Source organism: Oncorhynchus mykiss, chromosome 28, assembly GCF_013265735.2.
Source record: "Oncorhynchus mykiss isolate Arlee chromosome 28, USDA_OmykA_1.1, whole genome shotgun sequence".
Taxonomy (NCBI): domain Eukaryota; kingdom Metazoa; phylum Chordata; class Actinopteri; order Salmoniformes; family Salmonidae; genus Oncorhynchus; species Oncorhynchus mykiss.
In genome coordinates, this window is record NC_048592.1 from 29,758,516 (window position 1) to 29,770,639 (window position 12,124).

A 12,124-nucleotide genomic window follows, 5' to 3' on the forward strand; every position below is an offset into this window, starting at 1 on the left:
TAGAAGCCAGCAGCACCAATGTGTTGGCGGAAGCACCACTTAACTGACGACCGAAGTCAGCCTGCACAAGGAGTCGCTATGAGCACAATGAGCCAAGTAAAGCCCACCCAGCCAAACCCTCCCCTAACCTGGACAACGCTGGGCCAATTGTGCACCACTCTATGGGACTCCCGGTCACGGCCGGTTGTGACACTGCCTGGGATCAAACCCGGGTCTGTAGTGACAGTGTCTGCGACGCAGTGCCTTAGAGCGCTGCTCCACTCGGGAGAGCATCTTATAATCTTAACTCATTTAAATATGTAACGCCTCAAAACCGTCATCACGTGCACATTATACGGCTTTGTTTACAAACTGTAAGATAGCTCAAGCAAACTAAACCCTTTTCATGTGTGTTGTGACTTTTAGCTAGCTAGCTAGCTACTGTACTTATCAGCATGGCAGAAAAAGCAGAATGTTTAAAGTTACACTATTTTCCGAAGAATTAACATTTGACAGCAGTGGCTGCTTTTCATTTCAGGCTCCACTGAAAATGACGATCATGTAAGTGCAGTGTACATTTAGATCGAAGTTGCTTTATCAACTGGTGAGGACATTCGATAGGTCTTGCCAGGAAGCTAAACCTGAAGACGGATGCTGTGCCATTATTGACAGTGGATCTTGCAAGGGCTGACCATAATGTAAGTATCAGAGTTTGAGGAGTCTGACTCGGTGGCTGTGGCTGGAACTGTGGCTGTTTTGACTTGTGAACGATATATTTTCTGTAACACACCTGATAAGTCACTACGACGCCAGCATTGGCAGTGCAGCATTTAGGGTGATACGGCCTCTGCAGAAGTAAGGGCATTCATACTTATTGAGCTTCACAGAGCAGCACAGAGCTGTTGTGAGGAAAGTTGTCAAAGTAGTGAGTGTGTGCTTACACTGGACCTCCCACCCCCACCTACCATCAACCAATCACGTCAATGCGAAGCTATACGGAGCCTCCACATAGTTACAACATTTGCGGTTCAGAGCTCAAGTTGGCGTCCGCGTGCCTCTGGAGGATCCGCGTGCCACTGGAGGATCCGCAATTACATCAGACAATCCATATGGAGACGCCGACCACATTTTCAGATCAAACATAAGGCTTTCAGCCCCCTACGTTGCGTCTGAGTAGTGCCAGCACACAGCCGAAACGCAGGAATGTTGACCATAAAAGGAGTTTGTTGGGTATTATTATCACACTTTCCATCTCCTTTTGTCTTTCCCACTATCATCAAGCTATAATGATAGACATTTTAGAAAATTCAACATTGACTCTGTCTGAATAGCTTCCCAGACAAACACACCAGCAGGAATGCTGTGTTACAAAATCAGTTTTCCCAAGGCAAAGAAGACGGGATATGCTGTGAAGACAGACCCAGCATACTGTCATATTAGTGGACCTGTCAGCTTCCCAGACAAACACACCAGCAGGAATGCTGTGATACAAAATCAGTTTTCCCAAGGCAAAGAAGACGGGATATGCTGAGAAGACAGACCCAGCATACTGTCATATTAGTGGACCTGTCAGCTTCCCAGACAAACACACCAGCAGGAATGCTGTGATACAAAATCAGTTTTCCCAAGGCAAAGAAGACGGGATATGCTGTGAAGACAGACCCAGCATACTGTCATATTAGTGGACCTGTCAGCTTCCCAGACAAACACACCAGCAGGAATGCTGTGATACAAAATCAGTTTTCCCAAGGCAAAGAAGACGGGATATGCTGTGAAGACAGACCCAGCATACTGTCATATTAGTGGACCTGTCAGCTTCCCAGACAAACACACCAGCAGGAATGCTGTGATACAAAATCAGTTTTCCCAAGGCAAAGAAGACGGGATATGCTGAGAAGCCTGTGACAACAGACCCAACATACTGTAAGTCATATTGGTTGACCTGTCATATATTGCTGGTCTGTTTTTTGCTCTTGGAGCGCGTTGAGAATCTATGGAAGGCGCTATATAAATGTGATCAATTATTATTTTTAGTTATTCACTTCAAATCAATTGAGCATTTCAGGCACAACAAATTTCCAAATACAAACTTTGAAAAGTTTCACAAAAAAGTGCACGACCAAATATTGCATATTTGAAATTGAGTACTTCAAAAATACCAGAAAACACATTGTAGAATGAGTAGATCACTACATCAATAAATTGATAGCATCAGTAAATAAAAGGAAATGAAATTCACTCCCCATTTAACAAACATTTCACTTTTCAAAAACACAGGCTACGTAGAAAGGCTCCTGGATCTCCTCCCCAGCGAGGTCACTGATCAGCACCGTATGTGGGGAAGCTGTGCGAGCTGCCCATCACAGGACCCGTCTGCCCAGTGTGAGAGGCCTGACAAGGAGGAGGCCACAGCTGGATTTGTCTCCCGCTTTCATCTTAGGGAAGACTGAAGCCAAGTAAGTGACTGAAGGCAAGTGGGTGACTGAAGTCTGCTTGATTGAGGCGGGGTACCTGGGTCTCCCTCCTCTGCAGCTCCCCTCACCATCAATCTCTGTAGTTGGCTGCAATACCTAAAGTCTGAGTAATTCACTTTTACGTGATATCAAATTTTGTTACTGTGTATTGTTATTTTCAAGCATTCTGATGGGAGATGAGTGGCTCAAAATAGCTCACCATTATTTCTCATGAGTGTTCATGTTGATAAATATTTTGTCTATGCTGACCTAATGTAAATGATCAAATAAATGTCCCATAAATACATCATTCTGAACAGATTGTCATTGATGATGCTAAAGCAGAGGCACCAACACATTTTCTAGTACACTTATGTTATGCTGTTTTCATGTATATTCCCTCATGTCTAAGCAGACTCAGAGTTGATTTATTATGGTGAAGTGTCTCAGTGAACTGTATTCTGTAATTAGTTACAACACAATAGAAATGTAATTGTGTGTTGCTGCGGTTTGTCTCATATCCAACAGTCTTTGATCAGCTCTGTTGACCATGAGAGCATTTTGCAGAGAAAAAGGGTTGAGGTATACTATTTAGGCTCGGAATGACATGTAGCCCATTGTTTACCTGGTTATCAATGATGTAGCTCATTGTTTACCTTGTTACCTGGCAACGACCACAAGGGTGTTTCAAAGAGCAGTCAGTCAAGGTGAGCTCATGAATATAAGCTCCCTGCCCACTCAGCCTGTTTTGTCAGGTTTCCTGATAGAGATGATAGAAAATGTACAAGTTATTCAATTCTGAGAATTTTGATAGCGTAAAGATATGATGGGTGATTTCTTTAGTCATTCAAAGGCTATTTTTACTTGGGCAATGACTGATGCAAAACCTCTAATACTTAATACATTAATGTGAAAACCTTCACAATATTGAGTTGCACCACCTTTTTCCCTCAGAACAGACTATATTCGTTGGGGCATGGACTCTACAAGGTGTCAAAAGCCTTCCACAGGGATGCTGGTGGCCCATGTTGACTCCAATGCTTCCCAGAACTGTGTCAAGTTGGCTGGATGTCCTTTGGGCGTTGGACCATTCTTGATACACATGGAAAACTGTAGAAAAGCCAGCAGGGTTGCAGTTCTTGACACAAACCGGTGCGCTTGGCATCCTTCAAAGGGCACTTAAGTTTTTTGTCTTGCCCATTCACACTCTGAATGGCACACATACACAATCCATGTCTCAATTGTCTCAAGGGAAAACAATAATTCTTTAACCAGTCTTCTCCCCTTCATATTTGTTTTTACTTAAGACGTAATTTTCTTAAAACTGCATCGTTGGTTAAGGAATACCTGCTGTATTCGGCGGATGTGCCAAATAACATTTGATTTGATCTACACTGATTGAAGTGGATTTAACAAGTGACATCAATAAAAGATCATCGCATTCACTATGTCAATGTTTTGTACACTGTGTATATTTCAGAATTGAGACGTACTCCATGTGTTAGAGGATTCTATAAAGGAGGCCGCATGCTTTCCAGACTAAACCGTTTGCGCATACAGAACATTCAGAAAGTATACAGAGCCCATCACTTATTCTAAAATTGATTCAATTGTCCCCCCCCCATCAATCTACACACAATACCCCATAACGACATAGCAACAACAGGTTTTTAGACATTTCTGTAAATGTATTTACATAAGGATTCAGAGCCTTTACTCAGTACTTTGTTGAAGCGCCTTTGCAGCGATTACCGCCTCCAGTCTTCTTGGGTATGACGCTACAAGCTTGGCACACCTGTATTTGGGGAGTTTCTTCCATTCTTCTCTGCAGATCCTCTCAAGCTCGGTCAGGTTGGATGGGGAGTGTCGCTGCACAGCTTTTTTCAGGTCTCTCCAGAGATGTTTGACGGGGTTTGGCTGGGCCACTAAAGGACATTCAGAGACTTGTCCCGAAGCATAGGGTCGTTGTCCTGTTGGAACCTTCGTCCCCAGTCTGAGGTCCTGAGCGCTCCGTTTATATCAAGGCTCTCTCAGCATCCTAAATGAGATGCTCAAACTCACTAGTGCAAAATGTCAATTGGCTATATTAAAACTGTTTAATTTGATCCTGAGTGTAGGTTATTTCCCTGACATCTGGAATCAAGGACTCATAACCCCAATATTTAAGAACGGAGACAAATTTGACCCCAAACAATTACAGAGGCATATGTGTGAACAGTAACCTGGGGAAGGTTTTCTGTAGTATTATCAATGTAAGAGTTCTAAACTTCCTTAATAAGCACGTCTTGAGTAAAAGCCAAATTAGATTTATACCAAAACATCGCACAACTGATCATATTTACACCCTGATAGATAAACATGTTCACCAAAATAATACCAAAATATACGCTTGCTTTATCGACATCCAAAAAGCATTTGATTCTATTTGGCATACAGGACTGTTCTACAAAGTCATTGAAAGTGTTGTAGGGGGTAAAACATATGACATAATTAAATCAAACGGCAATATGTGCATCATTAAAATTGTCAAAAAAAAATAACAGAATTCTTCAAGCAGGGATGGGGCCTTCGCCAGGGTTGCAATCTGAGCCAACCTGATGCTCTGTATTTTTGCTCCGTTCGTCTTTCCCTCCGGACTAGTCTCCCAGTCCCTGCAGCTAAAAAACATTCCCACAGCATGATGCTGCCACCACTGGTTCACCGTAGGGATGGTATTCACCAGGTGTGGAGCGGTGCCTGGATTCCTCCACACATGACGCTTGGCATTCAGGCCAAAGAGTTCAATCTTGGTTTCATCAGACCAGAGAATTTTATTTATCACGGTCAGAGTCCTTTAGATGCCTTTTGGCAAACTCCAAGCGGCCATCATGTGCCTTTTACTGAGGAGTGGCTTCCGTCTAGCCACTCTACCATAAAGGCCTGATTGGTGGAGTGCTGCAGAGATGGTTGTCCTTCTGGAAGGTTCTACCATCTCCACAGAGGAATTCTGGAGCTCTGTCAGAGTCACCTCCCTGACCAAGGCCCTTCTCCCCTAGTTTGGCCGGGATTGTTGGTGGTTGCAAACTTCTTCCATTTAAGAATGATGGAGGCCACTGTGTTCTTGGGGACCTTCAATGCTGCAGAAATGTTTTGGTATGCTTCCCCAGATCTGTGCCGTGACACAATCCTGTCTCAGAGCTCTACGGACAATTCCTTCGACCGCATGGCTTGGTTTTTGCTCTGACATGCACTGTCAACTGTAGGACCTTATATAGACAGGTGTGTGCCTTTCCAAATCATGTCCAATAAATTGAATTTACCACAGGTGAACTCCAATCAAGTTGTAGAAACATCAAGGATGATCAATGGAAACAGGATGCACCTGAGCTCAATTGAGTCTCATAGCAAAGGGTCTGAATACTTATGTAAGTAAGGTACATATTTTTTTGGGGGGGGCAAAAATGTATAAAAACCTGTTTTCGCTTTGGGATATTGGGTGTAGATTGATGAGGATATTATTATTACAATTTTAGAATAACGCTGTAAAGCAACAAATTGTGGAAAAGGTGAAGGGGTCTGAATACTTTCCCAATGCAATGTACAGGTCTAAAAAGGGCATGAAATGGCCATTTCATCATGATTTCCTCAACAATTGTTTGTGATACAAATGAAAAGCATGTCAAACATCCTTCCTCCCAACAAAGTTAGTATGTGAGAATTGCCAGAACAATCAGAGATATCCTGAATATTTATGGCATGGAATCGCCAATTTCTGATACTCACTATAATGCTTTAAAAGTCTATCGCACTAAGGGGAATGTTATTAACGTTAGTGATGAAATATCTCCTCGCCGACACAAAGTACATTCATTTATTTTTCACAAACATACCCCTGTGGCCACATCCATAAACCTCTCAAGGAGCACAAAAGATTTAGATGGCAGATTCACAGCTCAGGCTGCAGCCAGTAGTGACATTTAATATATGGTAGCTTAACATGGCACGCCACTGCACACCTTACATGCTCCTGTTCCAGTTCAAGCACAGACTGAATGTCTTCTGTGTTCTGAAAGGAGGATGAAATTGTTTGAATGCTAAAAAATACATTTAAAAAAATACAAAATGTAAATCACAGACACACATTCATACATGAATAAACTCACACACGTCTGCATGCTAGGGTTGAACACTCACACATGCCTATGTTAGGGACGTCACATTGCTTGCTTTGCCCAAACCACTTCCCACCAATTCGGCCAATACCTGGCTGGAACTGGGGACCTCTGATTTGCTAACACATGTGACCGCCCTGCTTGACAAAGTTCCAACCATTTGAGCCACCTGAAAAGGTACCAGTTGGATGGCTCTCCATCTGCGACATTTCAAGCTAGCTGTGGAGTGAGCTTACAGTACGTTCTTAACTCTGTTACACACATACACAGGCCTACCAAAACAAAACACAGATGGGACACTTGACTCCATAAAAAGCTCTCTTCTCCCAAGCATAATGTTAGCCAGCGGTCAGGGACTTCTCAGATAAACAATAGAGTAACAATGCATGTGCCAGAGAATCCCCCCACAACCTCTCTACTCACCTTCTCACCCTGAAAGAGAAGGGGAGAGAGTGAGACACAGAGGAGGAGGAGAGAGGGAGGGATAACAAGCCAAGCGAGAGGTCAGCAGCTGACAAAATAAAAGGGATGAAGTCAGAATGAAGCCCTGCTGTCTAACCCACATGGGAGAACGACTGCACATGTCTCCATGAGACGCCATCATAACGGACTTAATTTGGCTTCAATGCGCTATTAGGTTGTCATATAGGAATTAATGGGGTCACGTGATTGATGGCTTTGTCCATTCATATATACAGTCATTGGTCTAACGATCCCAGCAGCACAGCTCAGAGTTCACCCCCTGCCCCTCCAATCTAAACATGGTAGGACAACAGCAAAAATGGGGGGGCGGATAAATTAGTCCCAAGAAAATCTGGTTTAAAAATAGATATCAGGATTAGCTATACTTTTAATGTAAGTAATGGGGGGAAATCCCAGGATGGCTAATGGGAGAATTCCCGACACACATTGAGCGGAAGAGAGTCATATCCTGTCCAGCTGGGGCCTCTGGGCCATTAAAGACGACAGGAAAAGACAGGAGAGAGATGAGAGGAAACACAGTGTCTGGGAGAAAGCTGGCCAGCCGTGAGAGATCTGCATGGAGGATGCCAAAACACACACCCGGTCACACACACACACACACACACAACACAGAGGTTTTAATTATAGAGTAAATAGAGTGTAACAAACAGTAAACCGTGTCACGCGGTATCATCCTCTATCAGGGATACATACATAAAGTCACTTTCACACAACCCAGCAACTTCCTTTACCGTGCTCTCCCTCGTACACACACGCACTCTTAAACAAGCCACTTACAGAGGTAACAGTAGCGTAGCTCCCCTCTGTGCAACTCCACTGCGTCTCTTGTTCCTGTTCCTCCTCAAAGCCGATATAAAACAAACCAAAAGAGAAGAGCGGTGACAAAAGCTCTTCCTCTCTCCTTTGTGGAAATAACTGAAGGAGAAAAAGAAGAGAGGAGAACAGAAGCAGGTCGAGTCCTGCTGAGAGAAAGCCTCTCCCCAGAGAGGTAAACCCCCTCTCTTCCCTCCCTGGCAGAAGCTAAGCCATTCGATATCGCTACTGCTCCTGCCCTCGGCGACTCTTCCTCGCTGCTGTGACGTCCTTCGCTACGGTGTCCGTCACTATCGAGCACTCCTCTTCTTCGAGACTGAGTAAGTTTCAGTTCAGCACACACACACAGAGAGAGAGAGAGACAGAGAGAAAAGAGGATAAGAGGGAGGGCTGGCTGCCTCATGCTGAAAGCAGATCCCCTCTGATCTCATCAAGCAGGGTTACCGACGGCAACCAGACAGACGGGCAGCTGAGGGGACACGCCCATTTAATTTCCCCCACCCCCATCTGAGCCCAACCAACCCCCTCTGCCAAACAGATAGACACATGACACACACATACAAAATATAAGTACAAACTGATAGGATACCACACATCTACAGGCATATAGCCTAAACTATACTATATTAATACATAGTGCACAATATAATTTTTTTAACATACTAATATGGCAAAAACAATCAATACAAACACACATTTGACGCACATAGAACTTAAACAGACATTTGCACATACAATGTAACACCAACATACATTGCATACACACACACACAGCGGTCTACAGTATAAAAGGCACTCATTATTTTATTTTTACAATTTTTTCCTGTCATATCAGACATATCCAATGAGAAGGAGGTGATAGTACACAATTGCCCCCTTTCATTCTAACCGTCCCACCTCGGCCTACTACCATGTACCGAGGTAAATGGGAAATGCATAGCACTGTAGAAACACACCCTCACCACAATCAACTGAGCCAGACTTACTTCTAACCCAGGGCGGCATCCTGCCGGGGGCGGTATATATATATATTCCGAATGGTGACATTTGCGCAATTGGTTTTCTATCGCTCATTTGCACATCACTTCAATGGTATCATGTCACCTGGTGGGACTGTGGGTCAATTAACATTGTCAGAGTGGGCGCCCTGATTCTAGTTTGTGAGCTAGGCAGGCTACTGCCTGGGAAGGTCTCCCACTCAGAAGTACGAGATGGGGAGGTGGGCGGGTGTAGGTTGACCTCAGGTCTCCCCACTGGAAGCCTGAGGTCAGGGGAGAGGGGGAATCAAATAGCACACCTCTAACTTTGTACAGTACTGATGCAATTAGTTGTGCAATTTAGTTTGTGTGTTTCTTGTTTGAAGTGCAATAGTGTAATTATCAGGTTCTCGTCTTTATAAGTGTGTTATTCTATTTGTGTATTTGTGTGATTATAGGAGTTGTGCAATTTAGTTTTATTTGTGTGTTTTTTGTTAGCAATAGTGTAATAGGGTAATAATTCCATTCTCTTTTTTATTTGTATTTATATACTTCTATTTGTCTTTGTTACTTCTTTTTGATATTTATGAGTGGGGGGTGGGCTGAAGAGGGGTTCTCCCAGGGAGCCATACAAGCTAGAACCGCCCCTGGATACGATATGTACTACGATTCTCATGATTCTATATGAATGGTGATTCGATTGCTATTTTACTGCGATTTGATGTTCCAAACATGTCGCTCACTTTATGTCTGCTGCAGAGACAAGAGAGGGGATAAGAAAATTAGTTGTGATCATTCACGGAAATAAAAAGTTCTGAAAACATGTTGGCTCATTATTAAAAAAAAGAAGAACAAGCTATAGGATGAAAAATACCACCTTAGCATAATATACATAACCAATGATTATGAGTGTTTCAGGTTTCTGTTTTCCTCTCCTCCCTCCTGAGCCCTGGCATAAATTGCCTCCTCGTTTTCCGCTCCAGAGCTTTTTAACACTTGGGAAGCCACATGAGGTCCAGGGACTTGGTGTGTGTGTGTGTGTGTGTGGTTATCTGCAGGACAAAGGGCCCCTCCCTCTCTCCCCATAGAGAGAATAGGGGCCAAGGGCCCCCCATCTGAGCAGCTTCTGACAATAGAGGGGCCAGAGGGCAAAAGTGTGTGTGTTTGTATGTGTGTGAACCACCTCCTGCCAACAAATGAGTCGTAGACAAAGCCTCCCAACTGTCCACACAAGGCCCAAGGGAGTGAGAAAGTGAGGAGGGGAAGGGGGATGGACGACTGAGACAAAGAACTAAAATCTTGGTACTTGAGCCCTACGGGTTAGGCTAGAGGAAGATGGAGAGAAAGAACTAAACCTTGGTACTTGAGCCCTATGGGTTAGGCTAGAGGAAGATGGAGAGAAAGAACTAAACCTTGGTACTTGAGCCCTACGGGTTAGGCTAGAGGAAGATGGAGAGAAAGAACTAAACCTTGGTACTTGAGCCCTATGGGTTAGGATAGAGGAAGATGGAGAGAAAGAACTAAACCTTGGTACTTGAGCCCTACGGGTTAGGCTAGAGGAAGATGGAGAGAAAGCGGGGGAAGAGGGGGCAGTGGAGAAAAGAGCTATGCTTATTTGGCAGTCGTCAAAGTGACCGTGGACGGATGGCAAACAAACAAAAAAAGGAAAGGATCAGTTTGCAGAAGGGGATGGTGAAAGGGATGGGGAGGAGAGGGGGAGGAGTAGCAGATATCCACTGCTTTTCTGCTGAACAGTCAGACCTCATTCCACACGTGTGGACATAAATAATAGCCAGAATTGACATGGGGGGTGGGGGGGCGGGTGGGACAACTTTGGACATGAAACAGTACAACTCCACCTCTTTCTCAATTTTCAAACAGAAATAGGGTGCGTCTTTGGTGGTTCATCGATGTGTTCTTCGAATTAGCTAGTTTGTTAGGTAAGCGAGCCAGCCACTTGCTAAGCGAGCCACTTGCTAACTCCTCCAGTAAGTGTTCATGCCATTTCACCAGATTTGTTTTTGGATGGAAGATGTAGAAATTGTTAAGAAATGACACATCTGTAGCCAAATATCTTATTCATCCATTTGTTTTTAAGAATTAAATGATGATGTATTGATAAGTTACAGTGTTTAAAAAGGTGGATTTCTGGTAAGGATAAAATATTTATGCTCATTCTCACATTTGTGACACATGGGTGTTGTAAAGTTTTCCACTACACATACAATTGAAAAACTGATTATAAGTTATCAAATTAGAGTGCTTGAACCTCAATCTCCATGGCACCCACACGGACCTGCAACCTTCATTCTGGCTTAGAAGTTACAACCTCCTACACACACTACCTGGGGGTGGGGGTGTCTTTATTTCCTAACTCTATTCTCTCAGCAAACTTTTCTTTTCACATTTAGCAGCTGACATTCTCTCGTGAGTGAGTCAATTATTTTTCACTGAGATTGAATCCTTTTAAACATTGCTGGGCAAAGAGGACAGCAGGTGACTTTTTCTCTGACTATCTTAAACTGACAGATTTATATTGGGATATTTGTATTATGCTAATTAGATTTCCGCGGGTGTGTGGACATTGACTCTCGGGGGTTAAAGTCGTTACTTTTGCATACGGTTTAACCGGAAGTTAAAGACGACACAAGACGCTATTTACCTCAATTTCTTTTAATTAATATTCTTATTTTACTTACACAAAAAACAAATGTGGTATATTGGTTAATAAAACAATGTGTGATCGGAGTCTTATAACCACAATATTACTGATGAGATGATTTCCACCTTCCCCTTTAAGGGTGGTAGATTACCGTAGTAGCGCGACTAGTCATTTGTGTGCCTGTGAGATTGAGTCTGACTAGACGTCTTCTCTTCCCTAGCATTAGAAACTCCCTAGCATTAGAAACTCCCTAGCAGTAGAAACTCAAAACATAGAAAAACAACCTAGCTTGTGAACAAAACAATGTAAATAGCCAAGAAACACAAAGGACAAAGTCTCACTTCAGTAGACCTTCGTTTCAAGTACACTACCAGTCAAAACTTGACACCTATTCATTCAAGGGTTTTACATTTATTTTACCATTGTCTACATTGTAGAGTAATAGTGAAGACATCAAAACTATGAACCTACATATTTGTCCATTTCTCTTGACAGTTTTGCACACTTTTGGCATTCTCTCAGCCAGCTTCATGAGACAGTCACCAGGAAGGCTTAATTTGTGGAATTTCTTTCCTTAATGCGTTTGAGCCAATCAGTTGTGTTGTA

General features: G+C 43.2%; 1 protein-coding gene across 5 annotated transcripts in view; it reads right to left on the reverse strand.

The window, feature by feature from the left end:
• The window catches only part of LOC110508890 (SPRY domain-containing SOCS box protein 4), a 124,130-nt gene that overhangs the window by 75,911 nt on the left and 36,095 nt on the right, over positions 1-12,124 (reverse strand). For 2 of the 5 annotated variants that reach the window (XM_021589783.2, XM_036966469.1), the window contains exon 3: positions 7,844-8,195. The exons of the other annotated variants lie outside the window; for them this stretch is intronic. The gene's annotated coding sequence lies outside the window, so the exon portion shown is untranslated. The remainder of the gene's footprint in view (positions 1-7,843; positions 8,196-12,124) is intronic. 5 annotated transcript variants of the gene reach the window in all.